The 26,621-nt window shown below is 45.6% G+C and overlaps 1 protein-coding gene and 1 long non-coding RNA gene across 12 annotated transcripts in view; one reads left to right on the top strand and one right to left on the bottom strand.

Annotated features, from left to right (window-relative positions):
* The window catches only part of KLHL13 (kelch like family member 13), an 88,352-nt gene extending 71,241 nt beyond the window's left edge, over window positions 1-17,111 (bottom strand). For 3 of the 8 annotated variants that reach the window (XM_068956766.1, XM_068956773.1, XM_068956774.1), the window contains exons 1-2: window positions 17,013-17,107; window positions 5,366-5,430 (exon numbers count right to left, since the gene is read on the bottom strand). The gene's annotated coding sequence lies outside the window, so the exon portion shown is untranslated. Of the gene's footprint in view, window positions 1-5,365; window positions 5,431-17,012 lie in introns of all 8 variants that reach the window. The other 5 variants (XM_068956767.1, XM_068956772.1, XM_068956771.1 and 2 more) reach the window with 4 other exon arrangements.
* Window positions 17,112-17,348: 237 nt separating this feature from the next.
* Window positions 17,349-26,220, top strand: LOC138068709 (uncharacterized). Of its 4 annotated transcripts, none has more exons than XR_011143416.1 (4): window positions 17,349-20,074; window positions 20,522-20,573; window positions 21,416-21,524; window positions 22,427-26,220. It is a non-coding gene; the product is annotated as an uncharacterized lncRNA (long non-coding RNA). The 4 variants fall into 4 exon arrangements; XR_011143415.1 differs by having other exon boundaries at window positions 17,349-20,573; window positions 22,427-22,854; window positions 24,025-26,220; XR_011143414.1 differs by having other exon boundaries at window positions 17,349-20,573; window positions 22,592-26,220.
* The last annotated feature ends 401 nt before the right edge of the window (window positions 26,221-26,621 follow it).

The raw sequence follows: 26,621 nt of genomic DNA, 5'->3' as shown, positions 1-26,621 counted from the left end.
ACTCGCGTTATTCTGCTTGCGAAAGACTGCTGAGCCAATTACAGTGGCAGGTGAAAGTTGAGTTTTTATTTTTAAATTTAGGGGCTTTTTTTTTTTTTTTTTACCCACTGGTAAGGGGACAAAAGATACACAGCCTCTTTTCAACTGTATGCAGTGTGGCTGGCTTGCAGGAGAAAATCATAAGAAATGTTACATGAATTGTTTTACTGCACACGGAAGAAAATTAAAGATTGCAGAAAACGACACTGCACAATAGATAGCAACATATCTGCGTTCTACAAGTGGCAACTGAAGAATTTTCTTCCATTAAAATACAAAATTCAGTAAGTGCGTGGGAAATATTTACAGTCTCATTACTATAGAAATTCAGAAGGGTCAAATGCTATTTTTAAAAAAAAAACCTGAGCGTGAACAAATACTTTTAATTTTCACTTTAATGACAGCGCTGTTATCAACTTTTCCATTCTCATCATTAATTCTGTTTGCCCAACACACAAACATGAAAATTTCACACCTCTGCTTACAACTACCCACTGTGTCCTCAGAAAGCCGATAGCTGGTCGCCAGCACTGACTTGGCTCCCCCCTGCCACAACCCGGGGGCCAAATTCTTCACTGCTATGCAAGTTTTTAAGTCTCTTTGGTTTGGGTTGTTTGCTACAGCTGCTGTTCTTTTTGCTGTTGTTACAGGATTTTTAAGTGTTCCTTGCAGACCTGAGCAAGAATTATGCATTTTGCCATCATACTTTCAGACACACTAGAACAAATACATATGCTTATGAGTAATGATTCATTTCCCATATAACCGTTATATCTGTTGCAATGACCTCCAGCATGAATTCAGGAACACAGTTTAAAAGTGGTGTGGTTAAGAGCTGTGGGATTAGCATTTCACAAGCAAGGTAAACTACCTGTAATATTGACTTCATAAAATAAAAGCACTGCTTGTGCTGGCAATATGCTAGGGCACACAAATAATTTTTGTGCAGAAATTAGAATTTAGGGCGCAAAGCCTGAAGAGACTGTGATTTAGCCTGAGCTACAGCGTTAAGGCAGGCGGCCACTACCATTCGCCTTCCTTGTGCTGAATCCGAGAAACCAACCAGCAGCACAGGTCAACAGGAAACCACTGGCCAAGGGAAAACGAACCCACTCACCACAAATGAGATTTCCACTAGATGAGCAAGCTGAGCCAGCTCACCTGGTGTCAGCCACATGTTGCCACGCACGCACTTGGCAACTGCGCACAGAGCAGGGCAAGAAAGCCGGATTGTCCCTCTCAGCAGCAGCTGATTAAATTTGTCATTGAACTACACCTTTAAACAGAGTATGGCTTTAATCTCTAAACAGAGAAAGATAAAAGTGCTTTTTTAGGCATAGCGTAGTATGTAGAATAGCCTAATGTAGGCAGTTTCCAGGGAGAACTTGCTACAAGTTTTTGGGTCGTCCTGTTTTTCATAACGTGTATCGGAGCTGTGCTACAGGGAAGCTGTATTAACAGGTATCAAATATCACCTCATAATCACTAACGAACAAGTAGAATCATTACCAGGTTCCATCTACAAACTAGGAGCATAGGAATACTCGAGCATTTTCAATAAAAACTACATCCACGCGCAAAAGAAGCTCCACATCTCGGACTATAGAACATATAAAAACTGATGCTATCAACTTATTTCAGCCAACCAAGTTACTGCACTTTGAAAAACCCAGTGTCACAAAGGAAGCCACTAACAAGCTGTTGAAATACAACTCCAGGTAACAGAACAAACATTAACCCAACAAAAACGTGTAATGGTGTTAAGGGAAGAAGCTGGATCCATCCAGAGGGATGCTATCATGCCAGTTAACTGTCATATATGGCAATTAACTAGTGTCCTTTGTCAAGGCACTTGAAAAATAAGTTCAATTAAAAAATTCAAAGTATTTCATGAACTCAGAACAAATCGAGCTCCAGCATGTTTTGACAAGCTTAGAAATCTTCAATATTTTACTTACAAAAAACAAGCAACTTCTCATTAGTATAGTTTTTCACTCCTGTAATAACAAGAGAAAACAGTTCTCTGAAGAACATAGAATATATATTTCTCCCGTTAGGCTAAGCCATACTGAGCCCAGCTCCACCAGCGGTCACTCCAGCAGCAGTCCCAGGTTGGGACCACAGGAGAGGGACACCGAGGCGGATGCAGGTGACATCCCACCGCAACAAGAAGCTTCAGGCACCAGCCTTGAGATGGGGTAAGGAGGTGGCTGGCAATGTGGGCTTCTGCCTCTATGATTATAACCAAAAGAAGGTTTCTAATAATCACCCCTCAAGAGTCCTGAAAGTATGATGTTGCTAACTCTTACGCTGCACGGATTGCTTCCGTTTGTCAAGAGCTCTGTTCCTGAGAGCGCGTGCCACAAATTTACAGATATCAACTAAATTCTGCGCTGGAAGATTAGTCAAAAGGACAGTTCCACAACAGACCAGAAACAAATGATATTAAGAAGGGTTTAAAACTTGTGAAACTTCTTAGTGAAAGAATGCACACTCCAGCAGCCTGAGATCTTCCAGTCTTCAAAAGTGATTTTTAGTATGCAGTATACGTTATCTGACAGTAAAAGCAAAAAAAGCTCAGAACATTAAAAACCACTTTCCCATTTTCTGCTATAAAACTTTTTGGCACTCCTCTGCTGTATTATACGCTAGTGTACCAGAGGCACCTCCTCCACAGAGAAATTAAATCCTTCATATTTCCTTGAGCTACCATCCAAGTAGCCACGCAACAAGACCCCCTGGAATCAAGGTCTACTAAACTCTGAGCCTTTCCACCCATTGTTACTTTATTTAGCCACGTCCTTTACCTGCAGGCTCCATCTAAACCACATCCTTGGAAAAAAATATCTACATATGCTAATAAAGGCCTGGGAAAAATGCTTTTAGACAAAGTTAGTCAGCATGATTTCAAACACCAGCCACTGTCAGGAAGCTTACTAATCTGGGAGCGCTGTTCACAGGCAAAGTTTTAACCTAAGGGAAGACCAGGCTACAGATCAGCTTAAAGGTATTAGTTTTCTTTTGTTTTTTTAACAGCTATTTTGAGCATACCTTAAAACAAAAAAAGAAAGAAACAACGTACTGAAGTCATTTGGAAAACATTAAGTCGCAAGGCAAGGCAGAGCACAACACCACAACCCAGCACACACCATTCACTGGCTTATCGTAAGCCAAACAAACACCACAAGAGGCGAATAAGAGGTACTTGCTTCACATGCTGGCAACTTTGCTAATTACTTAATGTCATACTGACTTTTTTCTAACACTACAGGTTTAAAACTGGAGATGAGATTTGGATTTCTAATGCTACTTGCCCTAGAAATGAACATTAAGCCTCCTGAACACAAGGACATTGGAACATAAGTACGAGAGCAGCCCAGCTCTTCTGTCCCCAACACCCCCCTCATACCCAATACCAACTGGTACATTACAAAAAAAACAAAAAATAAAAAAATTCTAGATGGCCTAACTCTACCGAGAACCATTTTTATCCTTAAAATTCCTCTTCGCTGCACTACGCATGAAGCATTATTCACTGTCCTTACGTGCATTTGTTCACAACTCCACAAAAAACGACAGGGTTCTGGACAAAGAGCAAGCATTTGAACAATAAAGTTCACAGGTTCATCTGGTAAAGTTTGCTAAAAAGAACAATTTAAACTGAACAAACTCTCTACTGCAGAGCAGAACTCCTCGAGCTTAAGGCAGTCTACCCATGATCAAAGACTAAACTGAAGCTTTAGCCACACTCTAGAAAGACTTCTAAATTAGCTATTTATAGTATGCAATATATACGTTTGTCTTTTTCAGCTGTTGAACAAACTTACCAAAAAAGGTGAGAATAATAGATTTAACAGTATTTGTTGCATAATTTTGTGCACGTACAAAACTAAACAGCCTGCTGTGTCTTTACTCAGCTGTTCTGACAAATGACCTAAGGCTACATAGCTTTGTGTCACAATTACCATGTGAACAATTAGAGTGTGCATTGAAAGATTTCTGAGATCTTCAAGCCATTCAACATTTTGTCTAATGCTTCAAACATATTAACCAGCTTTTGAAAGTCCCACGTAAAACAGTCCTCCCGTGAAAGATTTAAACAAGACACGGGCAGAGAGTTCTACAAAAGAAAATGAAATATTTGTCATCAACATTTGCATGTTAAGCCTTCAAACTGCTGTGAAGCATGTGGATGCAGGAGTTTCCAAGTGTTGTTCATTTCCAATTGATTATATCCAATTTGTGATATTATTGCAATACAAAAGCCCTCTAGCTTTGTCTCAGAGACAGCTGACAAATAGTGTCAACAGCACCAAGCTGAGCTGAAATTTACACTTTTACTAACAGGCTACTCACCCACACACAGTCTCTCATAAGTCATCCACTTTGCACTGGTAAAATCAGGCAGAATAATTTTCAGTTAATCCATTTAAGGATTCCTATTGCAATATCCAGAAAAGACTACATAAAGCTTACATAGCATGCACACAGGTAACTATTTATTCACGTATCCTCAAAAACAGAGAGCTGCAGACTACTGATAACACAAAAACACCTGAGTTAAAGGATGAACGCTCAAAAACATCTTTAAAAGGTGCCTGCTTTCATGAATACATAAACCATTTAATCAACACCTATTCAATGCTAAGTTTCACATAAGGAAAACACTACATAGAAGTCGGATATAAAAGGTCAGACTAAAGACCAATTTAGCCAAGTCACCTGCCCAGTAGCAGTTGCCTCAGTTAAAGTAGCGTGACTAACAGGGAATGCTATAGTCTGACAGCACTAATTATAATTACTAATTATCATAACGCACCCCACATAGTAGGCTGTCCACCTCCAGCGTCATACCGGCTGCAGAGGTCCCCAGTATCGTTTCCCACGCCAAAGAGTCCTCCGCTGCCGAGCCGGCCCTCTGAACACGAGCGCCTGACGCTCGCTGAACTGAACATCTGAACAGCTATCTGAACAGCTATTTCTCATTTCCTCTTCTAAAAATGCCCGTGAGCACCTTCATGCAAAACTCCTGTGAGAACTGTGTAGAATTCCTAAGACTGCTAATAGATGGCAAAGCAACCCTCAAATCAAAATTTTTCATTATTCCTAATTTACATAAACTCAAAAGTTTGCAATGTTTCAGTATAACAGATTTACTGCACTGCCTCGTTACTATGTGAAAAGCTGGAAGTGCATCCACACTAAACTAAAGACTGTGTTGCCTAGTTATGTTAATTGAATAGAAACAGTTTCACTAGGCCTTAGCCTTTTTTTTTTCCCCCCTCTCTTAATTAGTTGCATACACAAAGCATCTCAACTTTCTTACTGTTCATGGCAGGATCCCAGGGCTATGTTTCGCCATTCCCAAGTAGTCCAGGTTAATTTTGACATCTAGAACAAGGTTCAGGAAGAGAAAAAAAATTATCACACACGCTTGCACACCATTATTCACTATATATTTTATTTAAAAGAACTACAAAGTAGAGCATCTCCAGAAGAGTTAGCTATTGCTTTCTGCAGCTCTTTGAGCTCTATATCTCCACTGTGAATGGAAAATTGGATACTCCCCCCTTTTTGCCTGAAGAGAAAGTTCATTTAGCTCACTACAGATCTGTCCTGCCCTGCTCTCTTCTGTGTATACTGAGTATTTATAACAAATTTCTGCAAGACCAGGGCTGCAAATAAACATCAATTTCAATTCAACTGTAATGTGAGAGAAAAAAAAAAAGTCAAGAGCTAACTTGCTTTTAAACCCAGTCTCTCTTCATATCACGCAAGTAGACACAGCATTTCCTTAGAGGCACTGTTTTACATAAATCACTGAATGCATACGAATCACAGTGCTTTTCAACAGAAGTAATACCTTGCATCATTACACTAAACCAAGCACGCTTTTCCGAAATTCACCCCCCAGTTACTACCACAGCAGGAAGCTCCCTGGATGGGCTTGCAAAAAGAATACAGGACACAACTGGCTTGAAGCAGGCCAAAGCTACAGTGCAAGTCTTCACAGCCCACTCTAAGTTATCTTACTGTGGAGAATGAACGATTGGGGAGCAGAAGTGTATATTGAGTAGATTGTTATTTTTTTTTCAGTTGGACACAAAATAAGGACAGTCACCCCAAACCACAAAGAATAATTAGCAGGCTGTTTTCTCCCCGGTCCCTTCTTTTTCATTCATTCGAACCCAAAGCAGTGAGGAAACACTGGTAACAAAGCTGCCTGCTTTCACTTCCTCTGTGTTTTCTCTCAGAAAAGACAAAAAAACTGCAACGTAACTCGTACATAACTCGGCAACTTGTATTCACGTACCCAAATAGAACCCGTAAGTTAGGGTCACTTCTATAGTCAAATGAAAGAGAGCTTAAGAACAACAGCTTTCCAAGTACAAGCACTTGCCAACTTGAAGTATAATCTTTCTTCCAGCAAAAACCATGTAACAACCCTATCGACAACAAAATCCTGTAGGAAACTCCATGTTAACTAATAAAAATTGGTAAGAAATGAAACACTAGATGCTACGGAACATTCAAACTTAACCAAAACGATGGAGTTACCTGAAGACTAGAGAGGCTACCGCGGTCTTAGTTCATGAAACTTGCTTCCTCTTGATATTCCTCCTTAAGCTGCATCAAATTATTTTTCTTTTATATATGCACATGTACATATGTACGGGCAGCCAAGGACCCACCCTCCAGAATTAAAGGAGTATTAACATGGCAGGGACGACACAGACAGTTCTTCAGGAGGACTCTCACAAGGGCCATTTTGGGGAAGAGAACCACAGAGTTTTAAAACTGGCGAATAGTATCTGCTGGCAAGGAGCGCTCTAAAACTAGGCATAAGACGCAGGCTTCCCATCACCCCCTATCTGAACATTTCGTATAACCTGCATCTATGCAGAGCAGTCTCAGGCTACTCCAGTGACACACACAACACTACAGCGGAGGTCCTTATGAAAGGCCGTCAGTAATGAAAAACAGGAACAATGTCCGGCTTGTTAGACACATCTGGGATGGCACTGAAACAATAAAGTCAACACAAAGATAGCGTTTTTCCCTCCAACCCACTCATTTTTTTCCTCCTCCCATTTCTTTTTCCATCATTCTTTATTGAGTCCACGTTCTGGAGCATAAAGTGTTGCCATGCAACCTCCTCTCTCGCACTTTCTCATTTTCCAGGCCAACTCCCTCCTACCATTACTTTTACTAATGAATAAACAATCTAAGTTCCTGACTGGGGCTGTTTATAGCCATCGCGTGGCCTGTTCTGCATGCACGCAGGGAGCACGGGACGCTTGGCTGCTCAGCGCTCGCCGGCCTGGCGGCGCCGCTTTATACTACAGCCATCATCGCCCCTCCACCCCAATAAGCTATGCCTGAACTTCTCCTTTCACCCCACACCAGCATACAAGTCACTACAACGTCCCCAAAAAAATACTTCCATTCTCGACAGGGAATATGAACCAGGATTCGCTTACTTCACCTGTAATTGCAGGGTGATTTATAGCGGAGAGGCCACGTTTCTGTCCATTAAGCACACTTTCAGCTCACACCCCGCGTCTGGTTCTCCTGCTCTAGGTGCAGCTGCGCCAGGGGAAGAGTTCATCGCCGCTCTCGGCAAGAGGTTACCAGCTCAGCAGCTCCTAAGTACTTTCTAGCCTACTTACTCAGGATCAACTGATAGAAAGACGGATTATTTAGCCTGTTTAAACCACCCCTGCTTATTTCGGTTGTCATTCTGTAGAAGAGCGCACATAATTGTCTCAGCTGCCAGAGATAAGTGTTATAGCCCCATTACTGAAATATTTACTCCTTCCACAAACCAGGAAAGATAGCCTACATCAGCAACGGTCAAGACAGCCCTGCTGGCACCACAAGAGAAACCAGGGCTCTTTGCACGCTTGTCCTCTTCCAAGGAATGAATTTTAAGAAGAAGGCACGTCCCACTTATAGGGTTTGTTCAGCCCTGTCCAATTTCACCACACTTCCAGAGAAGAGACAACACAACACGGCATGCAAGCCCTTGCCTTTGAAGGAAGACAAGAGATGCCTGCAAAACCCATCAAGTGGCCTCAGGGATATATGTTTTGAAGGAGAAAAATGATATCGCAAGAGGCTTAAGTTAGTCTACAGGTTTACTAAGGTACTATCTACCGTGTTAGCTGTTTATTATTCCCCTGTACCTCCAACTCGCCCCACCACACACGGTATAACAACAGGTGGAAGAATGACTACAGCAAGCATAAAATAAGATTGAGGAACAGAAACCGCCTTTTGCGCTGCACATACGAAGCACTATCACATTGACGTCTGGGTCCATCACTGCAACTCTTGAGCAGCACCATCGGTTTTACAGGAAAAAAAAACCGAGAGGGTAACAATAGCATGAGCTCGATGTATGTATTATGAAAAGCTATATGGTATAGTTTTTCCATGAGTGATTACCATTTTCTTTAAAAAGAGTAAAAGTTAGTGAGCATGACACCCTAAAACTTAATACCAACCAAAAACAGTAAACTTTTTAGAAGTCCATGCCATCAGCTATCCAGATTAACAACAGCATTCTATTAATAAAGAAGAAAGTTAAAATTAAGGTAAAAAACTCAGGGCCTCTATCTCCTTGCAAAAAGGAGATGTTAGGAGAGTTGGATCATGATCCGTTTACAACCTCACTGCAAATTCTTCCAATTATTCCATCTTACAGTAAGAAAAGCTACTAAACTGTTCCTGGAAAAGAATAGCCTGCTTGCAAAGATGTGGGCCAAATTCTCTCATAGTTCGTGATATCACCAGCCGCCCTAAGATAATTGGATAAGTTGATAACACTTTTCCGCTAACTCCAAGGTAGCTGATATTATTATAATCTCATGACTCCTCTCCCTTTCATAATAAAAACTGCCGGCCTAGAAATTAAGGACACAAGTTTCATACTCAGGAGGAAGTCCCACCTGGAGTACTGACCTGTCCACAACGGCTCTTCCATCCTTCATTGGTATGTTCTGCTGCCCTTTATCGTCAGTGTTTGACACTGCTCAAACCCAGTCGAGAACAGAGCATCAGAGAGTGAATGCTCAAGCACTTAGCATTAGTCCTCCGTGAGAAGCGCTACCAGCCACAAGAGACCGGTGTGATTTGCATACCCACCGCGGGCGCTAGCGACATACGGCGATTCCCGCGTTCTAGTAAAATCAGATTCGATCTCGTTGAACTGCCTAGATTGAGCTTTCCATTCTTTTGCAGCTCAAGTGTTCGAGCCATAATTTACAGTTTGAGGGCTGATGCTTGCCAAGTCTTTAGTTTACATAAAATATACTTCATGGAGCATATTTTACATATAAGAAAGATATGAGAAATGCCTTTTTCATTCCACCGTATAAGAATAAGTTTAAGAACAACAGGACAGAAGAGTCCAGCTTCCTTTTCTAAGTATAACATCACTGCTCAGCTGACTCCTCAGCTGAACTCTGTTCTTGTTAAAAACCTTTCAATATCAACAGGCAATAAACAAAAGTCATTACTAAGTGACAATGACTCTACAACCACATGCATATTTTGTAATTTTTAGTTGCTACCACTTAAAAAAATTGTTCACTAGTAGTGAGTGGAAAAATCACAGAATGGTTTAGGCTGGAAGGGACCTCTGGAGATCATCTAGTCCAACCTCCCTGCTTAAGCAGGGTCCTCTAGAGCATATTGCCCAGGATCACATCCAGACGGGTTTTGAATATCTCCAGCGAAGGAGACTCCACTACCTCTCTGGGCAACCTGTCCCAGTGCTCTGTCACCCTCACAGTCAAGAAGTTTTTCCTCAGGTTCAGGTGGAACTGCCTGTGGTTCAGTTTGTGCCCACTGCCTCTTGTCCTGTCCCCGGGCACCACGGAGAAGAGACTGGTCTCATCCTCTCGACACCCTCCCTTCAGATACTTGTACACATTGATGAGATCCCCTCTCAGTCTTCTCTTCCCCAGGCTAAACAGGCCCAGCTCTCTCGGCCTTTCTGACTGGGAGGGGAAAAACGCATGAACTACTAATATATAGTACAAGTACTTATACTATATGTTGTACTTGTAATACATAGCACTAGCACTTGTACAGCTCTGGCCCTCCTAGTAGATAATCAGCTTTCCCCCCCCCCCCCAAATAAATAAACAAACAAACAGAATACAAGCCAAAACACAGCCGCCCTGCTAAGCCTGCAGGACTCCAGTGTCACTCATAGCTTTCTTTAAATAACGGACATGCTACTTGCTTCCTCTGTTCTATGCAAAACCTGTGGGCAGCAATAAACTTGCCCAGAATCATGCCTGTTTCATAATACTGCAGCTCCTTGAAAGAGTCGGGGCACTGCAAAGCCAGAAGTCGCCCAAGCAGAAGAACAACTCATTTCTTCCTCTCAGCTTCCTTCAGGAGCCCAAGAGCATCTACGAGCCGGATGCAGGTGGCGCTTCAACTCCTCCCAGAGCTAAGAGGCAAAGCTTTCCCGCCACCTTAATTTCACACGGAATTTCAAATTCACACTTTCAGTAAAATATTTAGGTGGATCACCCAGCTTCTTTGCAGCTGCAAACCTTGACAGTAGTTGTCCCAGGGACACCTCTTTAAAGGCAACTGCAGAGATCAGTAGTGCAAAGCGTGAGCCCTGCAAGGTGGAGTTTGACGCTCCATCACTCCAGCCCCAGCTCGTGCAGGAGGAGCAGTCCTGCTTCCCCTCCACTCACCTCCGGCCACTCAATTCCCACCTCTACTCACCAGAGTGGTAGCAAAGCGTAGCCACAGGGGGAGTTAAACTGATAAAAACGTTACTGAGGGAGTTTGTTTCCCATGAAATAAGCAGCTTGAAAGAAATCACCCTGCAATCACACAAGTGTCAGCGCCGCAAAGGAAGCTACAGGGGTCTGCAGCGGCCTCAAGGCAGGACCATCCCTTTTGGCAGCAGCCTTAAGATCTATCAGACTAGCCGCAGCACCAAACTGTGCCCAAAGCTTCTAGCATCAGCTTTAACTGTATGAGTCCCACTTGGAGGGCTAATTTTCAATCCTTAATAGGTTTATGAATATACTTAAAGTGTAAAAGAAATGAAAACTTTGTGTTTATTTCTCTTATAAAACTATTTAAATATATAGAAAAGATACTACGTCAATGTACAATGTAGAAATAGAGCTTCAATTTTAAAGGTCCAATTTTTGTGCCAGTACAGCAAAAAAAAAAAAAATTACTGGATATTTTAGAATATCTTAACATGCTGCTGGGTATTTCACATTAGCATTATCAGATAAGGTCAGTTATTCAGAAGAATCCCACAATGCTAAATGAAACGCAAGCGGAGCACATTCAACCTGAAACTAGAAAAAGAGACTACTTGCACAGAGATCCTAGAAAACAACCAGGAAAAAGGAATCGGATTGATTTTCACCTGTATATCCTCGCTTCATTGGATCTACATGATTACTGCCTACCATTTAATGATTAACTCTTGTATAACTCAAAACCGGCATTTTATTTTTCTCATAACATGGAACCCAATCTTCCTTGTTACAGTCTGCAGCTGACCAGATGGAGGTGTAATCAAGCTGGCTTACAACGTACCATGGTTCTCATTTGTTGCGTCACTAAATCCTGGTCTGCAATCCCTGAATGATACGGAAGGATAAAAACGGCCTTCTCAGTTTATTTTTCTCACCAGGAACAAGGGGACAAAATTCTTCCTTCACTCCTGCACAAAGATGGGAACGTACATTCACAGAGGAACTGACACACGAAGATGCACCAAGCACGGCACTACCTATTAAAAATACTTCTAAGTCCTCAGAGCTGGGACAGGTATTCACCTTCTCATCCCCAGCTGTAACCATTGCACCAGCGCAACACGAATTCTCACATGCTTTGACCCAACAATGTTGCAACAAAGTGGAACAGCTTAGACAGGGAGAAGGCCTCTATCATAAAGCAGCTTCTAACCTCCACTTTCGGGCAAATTAAGAGATTTTCAAGAGGCAGGACAAACAGGCACATACACCAGGAGGCAGAAGGAGCCACATGAAGGTGTCTGACATCAGCGATGGATAGTCCTGCCACTTTGACTGTTCACAGTGGGTTCTACCTCTGGTCCTATCCACACCTATATAAAAAGATGCAAGCAGTTTTGGCCTCTCGATATCCTTCCACGTGCATCACTGTGTGCTTAGGCACCCTCCAAAACGGTGTCCCTCAGAAAGGAACAGCAGAATATATAATTGGACAATTCAGATAGGCACAGGGCACCTGGTGAGACCGACACTCTTTACTACGGAAGCAGAAGACGACTGTAAGCTTCTCCAAGATTTAAGCAACTTCAGGACGAGGCAAGAGATTTAGGAACTCCTCCGACAACAAAATTTCTGATCACGGTCGACTCTCACCTGTACACAAGCATTCTCACATTTTAAGTACCTCCTATTAAAAGAATGAAACAGAACAGCTTTAAAAATGGAGAATGTATTGGCATTGCCAAACAAATCTCACAGACTATGCCAACAGCAGCTGCATCAATCACAAAGAGCTTAAAACAAAAGCCCCAAAAAAATCACATGACCGGTATCATTAGTATTGACAAAAGTACTGTTTCCACAAAAGGAAAAAAACCGACATATTTCCCACAGTGAGCTTAAAGCAAAAACACCAATTAACACCACAAATCAGCAGTTGCTGCATTCTCCAGAAGCTTAACATACACTTAATATTCACTTTAAAACAGCTTCTCAAAATAGACAGGGAAGACATCAAATTCATTACAGAACAAGCTACTTCTACACTGACCATGGGAAAGCTTTTGAATTTTCTTCTGATTAGTCTTCTGAAACATATAAGTCAGTTAAAGGAATCGGACTGAATTTTGTCCCAGCTTGCAAGCTCCTCATGTATTCAAACAGATCCTACCTCATAATCCAGGTAGTTACCTTCAGTAAATTCACTTCGGAAATGTTTCCGTCACCAATATCAAGTCTCACATTGCAATGCCCTGTATCTCACATCAAGGCACCTACAGCTCCAGTCGACTTGTCAATGCTTTCCTAAACAGGATACCCCCTAGCCTCACTACACAGCATGCTTTCGCCCTGAAACACCCACCATAGTGTAAGGAGACAACGCATAAATAAGTTTTCTTTTATGTAAATAAATTCAGATGAAAACAGCTAATGTATCAAAGATCTCTGACAGCGCATCTGTACTGAAAGCATGCCTCTTCTCCCCGAGATTATCATCTAACACTGCTTACCTGTTTCCTAGTTTTTCAAAGACACTTTGCTTAGAGAGAGCAAATATACTAAGAAATGTTTCTTCCAAACTAGCTTTTTATTAAGTTCTAGTCTCCCAATTTTAAGAAACCTGTTGCACAACAAATAGTTAAAGGAAAATGGTAAAAATGTTTCCATCCAGTATTTCAACAATACAATAGAGCGGTGAGAATTCCAAACAAAACAAAAAGTCTCCAAAACTCTTAAAGTAGACATGCTTGGAATGAAAGCAGAACATAGGTTGTCCCATCCATTTAAGCTTTCACCTCCCACTGATACCCGTACACACTATGCCAGATTTGTGATAAAGGCACCTAGCCATGAGAACCTAGCCTAAGGCCACTGAAGTCAACTTTCGTGAGCTATTAAGAGCCCTTACGGAAAGTTCGGTGCTACTGGTATAGCAAAATGCCCAAACACCAAATACCCTCCCTGAGACAGCTAGCTCTTAAAATAAACACACTTCCAATTGTTCAATTTTATCTTGATGCAATTTCTTGGAAAGTTTTGGCAACACAGATATCACCTAAAAGAGTGAGGGGGAAGAAAAAAACCCATGTACTAAGCACCGCAGCTATTTCAGCTGTATAACAACTATGGGAAAGAAGAGCAGTTTTGACAGCTTTGATTGTGGTGTTTGTGGAGGTGACATAGCAGAAACACTTCTAGCAGAACACGTTGCTGATTTATTTGGAATCCCTACCAACACATTTCTTTGCAGCACAGACTAGCTACCCCTTGGCAATAGCTGGGCCACACTAAGAACATACAGCCCTGGAGGTAACATCAGGCAGCAGAGGTTATGCCTGTAGATCTAGACCTCCCGGGCTTGATCTCACTGTCAAAGAACCGTATACAAGGATCATATTACATGGGGAAACACTAACTAGCCTGAGATTTTTTTTAAAGGAACTCCAAGAATTAAATGCTTTATACATTTTTCTCAGCTTGCTGTAAAACAAAAAAAGTTAAGAGTTACTAGCATTCAGGGAGAAATAGCAAGTTTTCAGTCTGCATGCCCAATCCCCCTGTGTTTCTGGCCAGGTTACACACCAGCACAAGGGCCCCTTCTGCAGCAGCTACATTTTGCTTGCCCTCTGAGCCCCCTCAGAGCTTATCGAAGGGTTCACCATCAATCTCCATGTCTTCCGCAGTGACACCAGCTGAAAGTGCTCCCTCTTTGCTCCACCCCACTCAGCCCTGTAGCGCAGCAAACCAGCTCCTCACAAGACGGTTTAGATGACCCCAGCGCTCATCATCTCCCCACAGTCACCATGTCCTATCGTTTGTGGGGCCGCATTGCAAAACGGATCAGGAAGCCTGTGCACACTCCTTTTTTTCTAGCCAGATGAGTTTGCTGACCTACCACGGGATCACCAGAAGTTGTGTCCGTGAGACCTCAAGCGACAGAAATCCTCTGGTCACCATTACTGCTATAAACTAGGTAATAGTGGAAACTAAAAGTCATCTGAGGCAATGGTAAGTGAATTATAGAGCAGCAGAAGCTATTTAAAGTTTAAAAAAAAAATTGGCTGGGGCAAAGCCACTGAAATTCATTTTCGATACCTGGTGTCAAGCCAAGGCTTACTAGAAACAGTCTTGCTTCTTTGAAGCAGAGCGGCACGTTAATTTGTGCTGGCAGCTCACTGCGATTTTTTGAACTTCGTTAAGTGAGGGAAAATGTTTAGAAGTACAATTTTGAAAATCACAGAATCAAAGAGATCATAAGAAGAGCGTTCAAGGTGTCATTTAGTTCTAGTTACTACCCAAACTTTTTACTATCAACGCTCGGCAATGTATTCTAGCATTAGATAGGATTGCATTGCAGAACAGGCTCTACCATGAAATCAGAGAAGTGGGGAGAGAGCCCTCAAGGTTCTTCATTAGCATTATCGCTGTGCATAGCTCACTAGGGAAAGAATAAGGAAGACTACTCTGTGGAGTCTATTCAAATGCATGAGCCATATTTAAATAAGGGAGATACTTCTGGGGCAGACTTCACAGCAGGTCCAAGTCAGCATTTGTTTCATTAACACTCAGAACAGTCAAGCTGAAGAGGCCAGTGCCATTCCAAACTGGAAAACGATGTGCACCTCGCAGCTCCTGAATTATACAGGAGCCGAGTCAAGAGTCGGAGAGCTCTCAAGTTAACACCAGGCTTTTCCTTAGGAGATGAAAAGTCCTGAGCAGCACCCAGGAAAACCAGAGCTTGGCCTACATTTTATGTGAGTAGGGTAAAGGGTCTAGCAAGTTAATCACAACCTACAGTAACACCCATTTCTAAAGGCTGCATCACGGACTAATCCCTCAGATCCCTTCCTGCATCCCAAACTCCACTGGCCTACTCAAAGACCATGAAACGATAAACTCCGATGAGCAGAAAGGGTTAGGGGAAAGAAAGAAAATGATTACAATGACTACCAAACAGTGCCTGGAAAAGGAGAGCTGAAGCGCTAAGTCACTTTTTCGGAGAGAGACACAAAATACACCAGTCCCTTCCCTGCAGCAAGCCACCAGCAGTGCTGCTTGAAGGACTCGCTCCCGGGGCACCTGTCCCCAGAGGCAACGCCGCTTTGTTCCCTGCCACCACTCACTGCTGCCCAGGACCCTCTCCTGCAGACCCCTGCTACTAACTCCAGCCCTCAGCCCAGTACCCCAAGCACACGTCTCACACACGCACAAGCCCACAACCACCCCTCCAGCACGCTCTCTCCCTCCCCCTTGCACACAGGGCAGCCCCCTTGCACAGAGGATACACCTCCCATTGCAAACAGCATACCCCTCGCACAGAGTAGCCCCCCCCATTGCAAACAGGGTACACCCCCCCCAAACTGCAAACAGGGTACCCTTGCCATGTCCCCCTCCCCACTTGCAAACAGGGTACCTTTCCCCTTGCAAACAGCACACCCCTCACTGCAAACAGGGCACTCTTCCCTTGTCCCCACCTTGCACATAGGGCACCCCCCAGTGCAAGCAGGGCACTCTTCCCTTGCCCCCTCCTCCCCCCCGCCGCAAACAGGGGGCTCTTCCCTTGCACACAGGGCACTCCTCCCTTGTCCCCCCCCGCACCCTTGCACACAGGGCACTCCTCCCTTGTCCCCCCCCCCCCGCACCCTTGCACACAGGGCACTCCTCCCTTGTCCCCCCCCCCCCCCCCCGCACCCTTGCGCACAGGGCACTCTTCCCTCGTCCCCCCCCGCACCCTTGCGCACAGGGCACTCTTCCCTCGTCCCCCCCCGCACCCTTGCGCACAGGGCACTCTTCCCTCGTCCCCCCCCTCCCCTTGCACACAGAGCACTCTTCCCTTGTCCCCCCCCGCACCCTTGCACACAGGGCACTCTTCCCTCGTCCCCCCCCTCCCCTTGCACACAGGGCACTCTTCCCTTGTCCCCCCCCCGCACCCTTGCACACAGGGCACTCTTCCCTTGTCCCCCCCCCCTTGCACTAAGGGCATCCCCCAATGCTCCCCTGTGCCCCCAAGGGAGCAGCGCCCCCTCCCCCCGTCCCGCGAGCAGGCTGCCTCCCGGCCAGCAGCGCTCCGACGCCCCCAGGGCAGCCCCTTCCCCCCCCCGCCCGGCCCCGCTGCCCCAGCCGGCCGCCCCGGGCACACAGGCCCCACAGGACACAGGCCCCCGGGTCCCTGCGGGACGCCGGCGGGGGCAGAGCCGGCAGAGTCCCGCCGCGTCCCCCCCTCACCTGCGGGCCGCGGCTGCTCGCCCGGCCCCGGCCCCGGCCCCGGCCGCGGGCCCCGCTCCGCAGCCTCCCGCGAAGCGCCGCGCGCGGACCGGGAGCGCGGCCCCGCTCCCCGCGCCCGCCCGCCCGCCGCCGCCGCCGCCTGGCCCCGCCTCCAGCCGCCGCGCGTCACCGCCCGCGCCAACATGGCGGGCCGCCCGCCCCGCGCGCAGGCGCCGCCAGGGCCGCGGCGGGCGGGGCTGGGGGAGGGGCGGGGCTAAGGGGAGGGGCGTGGTCTTGCGGGCGGGGCGGGGCGCCGCCCCTGCAAGCCCCGCCCCCTGCTGCCCGGCGGGTGCTCGGAGGCGCTGGGGGCCGCCGGCGGGCGGCGGTGGCGCCCGGTGGGAGCCGCCCCCCAAGTAAGGCGTTTTGCTCCGCGCGAGCAAACGCGTCACCAAATTTGCTCCAGGAGTCTATCTAAACTATTTGCAAAAGGAGAATCGTTGGCTTCTACAAACTAAGTTGGGAAACTTGACCAGTGCGAGTGGCACGTGTACGCATAAAACCCAGCAGCGTTGTAAGTAGGCTTAGACTTGAGGCCAGCGTTATTTCCCGGTGAAAAGACAATCCCGTCGCGCTTTGCTTCCGAGCTGTTGCTGTCTTGACTCTACCGTCCGCTACGGAAACGCTCAGAACTGCATCACCTGCTCCCGTAACGCCGCGGTACAGTAGCAGAACAGTTTCTTCGTGTTCCTCTTCCTTCTTTCACGTGGCTGCTGCTCTTATTTGGGAACTGTCGTTCTGCTGCTGCGCTGCTGGCATGGCTTCCCGGAAACACGTCTCAATTACTAAACCCTCACACTCAGCAAATTTTTGACTGCAGGTAATCTCAGATCAAATAACACCTTCGTTAAACCTCTTCAGCCCTAACGAAGGAGGAGGAATTTCAGCAGTGCAATTCTGGGCAGGACTTGGGGCAAAACTAGTTAGGAAGGCCAGGGGAGCCTTCCAGCCACGACGGCAGCCACCTCGCCTAGCGGCTCCGTGACTTCGGCTTGCTAAACGTCCGGTCCTGAAAGATGCCAGATTTTACCCTAAAGGAAAGGTGAAGCAAAAACGTGAAACCATATCAGAGCATTTGATACGTTTGAATACTTGATACTATCGCACATTTGATACCCTCTGCATATCCCTACAGTTCCTTACTTGTAAACTTGCCTTTTATCTCGAGATTTTCACAGGTGGCTCGTCAAAGGCAGTGCATCATCTGCCTGGGAGAGAAAGAGATGCTAGCTCAGTAATTCCAGCAGCTTTTGCTTGGGACAGTTGCAGGTTCACTTCTGTTCCCTTCACATCATTTACATCAGCTGAAGCAGAATCAAGCCCAGGGAGCCAACTCGTCACTACGCTCAGGCTGACGAGAAAGTCGGTGTCTCATTTGCAGAGTAAAGCGGTTTTTGTATGTGTTTTCCTACTTCCGTCCTTGAAAATGGCCTCTTGTGCCAGCCAATGGCAAACTCTACTCACCCGCCCGAGCTTTGGGTTTGTCTCCGTTGAGAAGAGACGTGCACATAGGGACGTGCTGGATATTTCCTAAATGTTTCCAGATAGGATGATTGCAATCCTGGAACGTGCTCACTCGGACCGTTTGACACACGGCTGGTTGTAACAGTTAGTTCTTCACCTTTTTACTTACTTATTTTCATTCGGAAGGAAAGCAAATCTGCTGTGTATTTAAACTGTAGCTATGAAACACATGCCCCTATAGATACAATGCTCTTTCAGCTCTTTTTACTCACAAAGCAGGGTAATGTCTCCACAGCACATTTACCGTGGGATTTTGCCAAGTTTCAAACCGATCCCACGCTTCCAACCACACCGAAATTTTCTGACCCTCATTGCTTGCTTACATGGCAGAGGGGGGGTTTTACAGCCCGGCTTCCACCTCATTTCCCATTTCAATACACCCACTTGTTTCCTACGGACTTGGCAAACTAGCCAGGTGCTACTAGCGCTCCAGCGGTCTTCCAACACTTCCACCCCGAAAACTGGGCAGGTTTTCCCAGGCGTGCCTGGGGCCTCGCGGCACCAAAAACCCCAGAGCTGCCCCCGAAGCCCTGAGGAGGTTAGAGGTGAGCGGGGCAAAGCTCTGCTTGGCTGGCTATGCGTCGCCACCACGGACTAACCCTTCTTGTGCACGGCAGTCTTAGAGAAAATCTGTGCGCTAGGATTGCTCTAATGTCATGCTGTGGTTAATACGATTTGTCCGAAAATAGTTAATACATTTCTCTGCAAAGCTTTGAGATCTCTGTTGCATATTTTACTGCGAGAAAACCGCCTTGACTTTGCTGTAGGTTCTCTATCAGGCATCGCAGAATATAAACATATCACAAGACAAATACACAAAATTACTACTGTAAAGCCATTTAGGAGGTAAGGGTTTTTTACATAACTTTGCCACAAACCTGTAACTACATGCATTTCCTGTTAAAGTCTACATAAAGCGTAGCTCCTTTCAGAAAAGTATTCTAAGTATTTATGCCACCGAATGTGACGTTTGATAACTACACTGAACAGAATTTGCTCTAGCCGTGTATATTTTTCAGCACCTAACGGCAGTATAAAGAATAAACAGAACTGCTGGTTCGGAAAGAGTATGTTCATACGGGAGTACCCATACCGTTGAAGTTAAGAATATTGTATGTATAGCAGCATTTCTCCAGCTATTTTGACTTGCGTTCGCTGCCAACGTGAACACTACAACCTGCAGCCCCTTCTGTAAGTGCTCCGGGTGCGCTGCCGGAGATGCGGATGCGTCGACCCGCTTCCAGCGCCGGCAGCTAGCTCACGCGCTCCACGGACGCTGTGTCTGCCTCGCCTTTCTGCTCACAGCATTTGCTGGCTACAGTCTGGGAAATAGTTACTTCCAGGATCAGGTCCTTAATGCTCCCTCTGTACCGGAGATGTTTTGTGCCAAATAGATCTGCAAGTTCATGCCAGAGTAGCAGCTGGACAGAACTAACATCACTCTGAAATGAGAGAGGAGATGCATATTGACCAACGGGTAAGCCCTGAAAGCGTTTTATCTGGTAAGTCCTTCATTTTAAACCTTTGGCTTTGGCCCTTCACCCGCTGCTACAGGCAGCTTGGCTCCATCCACGCACGCGCCTGTCACTGTCTTTGCAAAGTTCACCTACACGTCTGCTCCCTGCTAACGCGCAGCAGACCCTACGGAGCAGGTTTTTCCGAGTTGTTTTATTAACCTGAAGTAAACGTTAACATCTGCTCAGCGAACCCAGCTCGTTCCCGCAGGCCGACATCCGCCCCGGAGGGCAGCGCCGGCAGCCAGACGGCGCCCGCGGAAGCTGCTCCGCAGCAGACCATCTGCTGCCGCTCTGCGGATATTACGGCAGCCTCCGAGAGGGGAAAGGGATTTGAGCAGCAGTAAATCACGTTTGCCGAGGCTGGCAGAGCCTCACATAAAATCTTTTGCAGAGCAGCGTATATCCGAGTCCTACTCTTGCTCTTTCTCACAGTGTGAACTGGACATTTCCCGAAGGAAGTTACTGCACCAAAGAATCCCTAGAGGTAAGTTCAATTTTTCCAAAAGAGCTGGAAGAACGCTGCTCTCCCATTGCTCTCCTGCTTTGTCCTACTCTTTGTATTGGTTCCCAGCAGCATCCAGGAGGTCCCAGTGGCTTCCCAGGAATTCCAGTAAGGAAAGTCACTCCAGTGATTAGACTCCAGGCTAATGCTGTTGGGCAGAGAAGTAGGTCTTACCTTCTTAGCCACTGGCGCCCTGGTAGCAGAGCCAGCTGGACCTCGGAGCCTTGGACGTGCCTACGGAGCCAGCCACAGGCAGTTTGGTCCAGACTCGCTGGACGCTGCGGGAGAGCTTTCGTACGGGTCTGTGCCCACACCGAAATCCTGCTGAGGCCGGGGCACGGGCATGGGCACGAGCACGGGCCCAGGCAGCGTGTCCAAGTGACTCCAAACCCAGAACCGTTCTGCATCCACCAGAAATGGCCGCGTCGGTTTGTGACTTAGCCGTGATCTTATAGCCATGCCCTCTGGGACCCACAGAAAACAACATGCTAACGACAAATGTATTAAAGTTTAGTGAAGAAGGTGCCTGAATTGCCTCTCCTTGTAGCACCAGTGCCTTTACCACCCAAAAGGGCTCAAGCTATCAGAGTTGCTCTGTGCTTAGAAGAGGAAATAGCTGACCAGTGCGTGTTTGCACACGTTAGTGGTTTAAATGAATAGCCCAATATAGATAAACTCTGTGTGTACAAGCCTTGAATTTCAGCTCGTTTTCACCCTCCACAGCCATTTCCACAAATGCAAAATGAGTGCAAAACCCCAACTTAACGAGTGATTTTTGTTCATACCACTTTTTAACAATTCATCTCTCTTTGCCGTCTGTGCAGGCTCCCACCGTGGAAAGGGCGTTTGTTGGGGCAACAGAGAATCACTGTAGCGGGACGGGGAACGACGCAGCCTGAACATCACTGCTATTCTCCGAGAAACACTTCCAATGTAAGTGAAGCATTTCGCTAGAGAGACGCAGTCAAAATATTCAAATATGTAGGAAGGGGGAATTGTTGTGGCCGCTGAGCATTAAAATTCATCATGTGTGAAAAAAGCAGAAACACTGAGAGCACAATTGATCAAAACCTTCCGAGTCTGGAAAGATAAATGAAATGTGAGCAAAGTGGAAGGAAAGCCGGGAAAATCGGAGAAGACTACCGCAGGGAGTAGAGTCAGGGAATACCATTCAGCCAGAAGGGAGGACATCAGCGCAGTCTGAGGTGTAAGTGCCTCAGGAACTTGGAATCGTTGCAAAATTTAACATAGCAGCTACAAAGACAGTATCTGACCTAAATACGCCACTTACCATTTTCATACTGTTCAGTGCTACAGTAACTCTAGTTCGAGAGCATGAAGGACTCAAGTAAGGGCTAACGCTGACATTTTAATGATTTTTTTTTTGACTCACAAGTGGTAAGGATTGCTAAATGAGTTACAATTTTTAAGAAGCACCAGTAAATCTTGTCTGTTGTATCATCCAGGCCTGCATCAGTTAGTGAAGTTAGGATCAGACGGCCAATCATTCCTTTCCCTGTCCAGAATATAAGTTATCACAGAGGGGGCACAAAATGTTTTGCTTACTGAGTCTTCCCAATTCTTGCATGATTTCAATATTTACACTTCTAATGAGGACCTCGTCCTCTTACATTGACCGGAGGTGTTTGGAAAGCCTTCCTCAGGCACATAAGCACTAACAAATAGCAAACCTTTACTGACAGCAGCCTACCAGTCGCAGCCAGTACTCTTCCCTTACCTTTGCAAATTTTGTTCAAGGCAAATACATGATCCTGAAATTTGCTCGTATGCTCCAAAAGTCATTTTACAGTTAATCTTTTTTTTTTTCCCTCCAGCTAATCTCAATGAAGCAGAATTTTGGATTGGGAGTAGCAGCTATTTTTAAAATAGATTTATTTGTGCTATCAAAACATTAACATCTCTCAAATGACCCCGGAGTGGTTTGCCCTAGTGAGGGCAACAGGTTGCCCAGAGAGGTAGTGGAGTCTCCTTCCCTACAGATATTCAAAACCCGCCTGGATGCGAACCCGGGAAATATGCTCTAGAGGACCCTGCTGGAGCAGGGCAGTTGGACTAGATGATCTCCAGAGGTCCCTTCCAACCTCAGCCATGCTGTGATTCTGTGATCCTGTGATCCTGTGACAGCAGCGAGCTCTTCCCGCAGCCGTGGAGCCTCGCAGGTCGTGTTGAAGAACGCAGCACCAGGACTCAGCGGAGCCGTTTGTCCCATAATCCAGGTGCTCTTCCATAATTGCCTTCATCTGTAAGTTGTACAGGAATTTCTCCTGTAAAATCTTCCTTGCTCGCTCTCTTTGAAGTATATTTTTATGAAGAGTAGTAGGGTTATATAATTTTTGAGTTGTACTATTTATCTACGTTACTCTATTTCTTAATTTTGTATGCATGTTTTGAGGCAGTTAGGAGAGGGGAGGCAATTCATAGTTTGAGTCAGATTTTCAGGAAGTCTGACTATCTGATTCTTTTTAAGCCAAATTTTTATCTTCATCTTCCTTTTCCAGCATTTTGCTTTTTGTCTTGCTTTTACCATCTTGGAGAAAAAATAGCCAAATATATTTCTTTTTCATTGTTACGCAGTAAGTGAGGTAAGTGTGAGTAAGGCAATGATTCCAGGAAATGTCAAAGGAAAGAGCAAAATACAGCACTTGGCCTCCACTATACATATTTCTACAACGGACTACAATATGGCTTTTAATATCACTCCCATCAACAGCTCTTTTTATTTTTATTTTTTGAAATGTTTTGGCAGTAAAGCTTACAAGGCATTGAGCTTTGAGGTGCTAGCATGGGGATGCTTTATGATTCATTAAATAATTGCATTCTCATTTACCATACACAAGTTCAAACAGTTAACAAAAACGTGAGGATAATCAATGTCTTCTACAAAGCCTCATTGTTCTTCTAGTTTGAGCAATAAGTACAACATTTTTTTGCAGAAAAATTACTAATCACTGCACAAAACTGTTTCCATCTCTGTAGAATGCGTATTCTCCAGGCTAGATAATGTATCATCGTTGCAGGCTTATATGCTTTTGTTCCCCTCTGGCAAAGGGTATCAATGCCTCACATACGACTGCAGGTCAGCTTTGAGAACGTAAGAGGAATTTAAAAAAATGTTTTTAAGCCTTTTTTCTCAAACTTCTGTAAAATCTTGCTTTCGAACCGTATAACTGGTGGCAGAGGTCTAACTTATCGTAAGGAGGAAACGTGGAGCACAGCATTCCTCCTCTTGCCTGCAATGAGGCCGGCTAAAGCAGCGCACCGTTATCGTCCGTCCTGCTCCCACACGTGGGGATGGACGAGGAACGTGCACTGGCAGAAGGCGTTCTGCTCCAGCCAACGCATAATAAGTTATAATTTATCACTACAATATGAAAACAACAGGCTTATATCATGTATGATTGTAATACTACAGCTATTAAGAACCAGGTTTGCTCGTCTTCTGCAAGCACTCGTGCCGATTTCTGCAGCACTGCTTGTGTGGAAGGTGTAAGATCTGACCGAAGTTGGATGTGACACGGTCTAGCTAGGCTCTAGTAGAAGAGCTGACCGCCACGTCTCTTAACGTCACAAAAGCTGCACAAACAAGTGACAGTATATTCCTGTTCTCCAGGATGTAAGTTGGTAAGTGTGCTTTCTGGGGCAATCGATGGTTCTTACAGCCAAGCAATCTGTCTTTAGGTTCACTTCCAGTTGAAGATCACAATGAATATTAAACAAATTGTTGATTACTGTCAGGAAACACATTACCAAATCTATCTCCGAACAAGTAACAGTTCAACGGCTCCAAGTGGAGCAAATTTAGTAACTGTCAGTGATTTGGAAGTTTTCCTTTAATCAGCTGAGCTGACCCAGTAGTAAAGCTTAGTACATACTACACTTCTCCTAAACCTAGCCATGGGAACTATCATCCCCTACAGAACTATCCACTGTGTATTTCCAGGACCAGTGCTTCAAAACGAGGTTTGAAGTTGCCACAGGATGCAATGTAGTGCCTCATCGTAATCTTCCCAAAAGCAATAGAGCACAAATTAAATTCACATGCTCTCCTCCTTCGAGGCAGAAAAAAATGACAGATTTAGGCACATCTAGTACAGCTGAACAAGACCGCAGGAGCAATAAGTGTTTATTTGCTAAGTTATTTCTTCAGAGACAAACAAATCGTCATAAAATGTGCTTGTACCGTTGAGAGGCTGCAGCGTGCACATGGTATCGGTACAATCTAATGAAACTGGCCTATCTCATAACGGGGTACTTTACTGCAGAAGCTGTGCAGATATAAATCCTCAATTACGAGTTGTGACTGCACCAAAAGTCCATGCCCTCGTCTTTCTGGCCAGCAAAAGAATATTGACTTAGGAGGGCAAGCAAAAAATGTATTCAGTCTAGCTTAGCAATAGTGGAATATTTCACCTGTTTGCACACAAAATTTGGAAGACTTAAATTCGTAAGATCAACGTGGGCGGTGGGGAATTTTGGAGACACCCATTCGGCCTGGGTAAATGGCGCGAGGAAGGTACAATTCACAAACAAAAATACAACATAGCGCACATCAGAGAAGAAATAACCTGGCTCCTTGTACGTTTGCAGACCAGAGGCCGAAGAGATCCATGGCTGAGCAGGGTTTCCCCTGGATTTCTGTTCTGAGCAGAGAGATTGACCCTCTTTATGAGCTTTCTAGCATGATTTTCATTGAGTGAGGCATGTTTGGCAATGAAAACAGCAATCAGGTCGTGATATTGTGGTGGCACTATTTCTGGTCAATCTCCCATAAAACGTGTTGCCACGTGGAGAGTGCATGAGCAAAAGCCCCTAGTTATGCCAGCTCTGTATCTGGCGTTTGCTCCCCCTTGAAGAACGAAGATAAAGCACAGCAGAAAATCCCTGAAAAGCTGCTTGGCAGAGGCAGCGTACGGCCTTTGCCTCCGCCAGGCTGCAGCGGCTACCCACCGACCTGAACGTTTCCTGTTGTTTGCGCACGTTTTCGGCTCCTGCTCGCCTGGGATGTAAAAGCCAGATGTTGTCTATGAGAAGAGCGTTGCACAAAAGCAGCGCAAGCTGCGTGGATAGTTTTGAAAGGAGACTTGTGAGAGCTATCCCATCTGCCTTTAGCAGAACTCAGCTTACTTCGTACCCCTCTCTTGCTGAGTCAGGTAAAGTTATGGAAATGAGTCTTTTCACAGGGCCGAGTGCCTTTCGTCCCACAGCACGCTACAGGCTTTGCTTGTCATGTTTCTTATAGCTGTAAAAGCATCAACACAAGCCTCTTGCAGAGGCTAGCCAAGGAGCACATCATTTCCTTCTCCTCGTTTACCCACTAATATCTTACACAGATGGGGCAGCTGAATTAATTGCAATAAAACATCTTCAAAATTACATCAGCCGCTGCTCTGCAGAGGTTGCGACGTATCTAACTCCAGGCCGTTTCCTCCGCGCCCTCTGCCCCTGCCTCCCCGACCGAGACCATCGAGCTGCTCCGCGCTGCTCCCGGGGCCGCGCAGCTGAATGAGCCCCGCCGCCCGGTGCTGGGCACCATTAACTTCAGACAACACAGGAGAAACTGGGTCTGTCCTTTCGCTTCTGAATGACATAAACGCTCTGAGCGCATTTATTTTTTTAGCATATCATTATATAAATATATTATTATATTAAAAGATATTTATTATTATGGCGTGCACCATCCTTGCACAGCGGAGAGGAGGAAGTGCTTCTAGGGAAATCCGGGAATCCAGCTGAGCGCTGCCCAGGGCTGGAGGCTGAAATTCCTCCTTCCGCCGTTTCCGGTAGCTCTGCGGTAGGTGCGGGCCACAACCCCCGTCTCTGCAACACCCCTATGAGTCAAAAAAGGTGCTGCTTAGTTATGATACCTAAGGCAAATATGAAACAAATAGGAGTGGGGTTCATTAGGAATATAATGCTCAGGTGTCTCTGGAGCAGGTGGTGCAACCTCTAGACGCGTGCGGGAGCCCTTGCCCTGCAGACGCTTCCCATGGAGCCGGGAGAAACCAAACC

Source organism: Struthio camelus, chromosome 11, assembly GCF_040807025.1.
Source record: "Struthio camelus isolate bStrCam1 chromosome 11, bStrCam1.hap1, whole genome shotgun sequence".
In the NCBI taxonomy this organism is placed as follows: Eukaryota; Metazoa; Chordata; class Aves; order Struthioniformes; family Struthionidae; genus Struthio; species Struthio camelus.
This window is presented reverse-complemented; position numbering and strand designations above follow the sequence as displayed.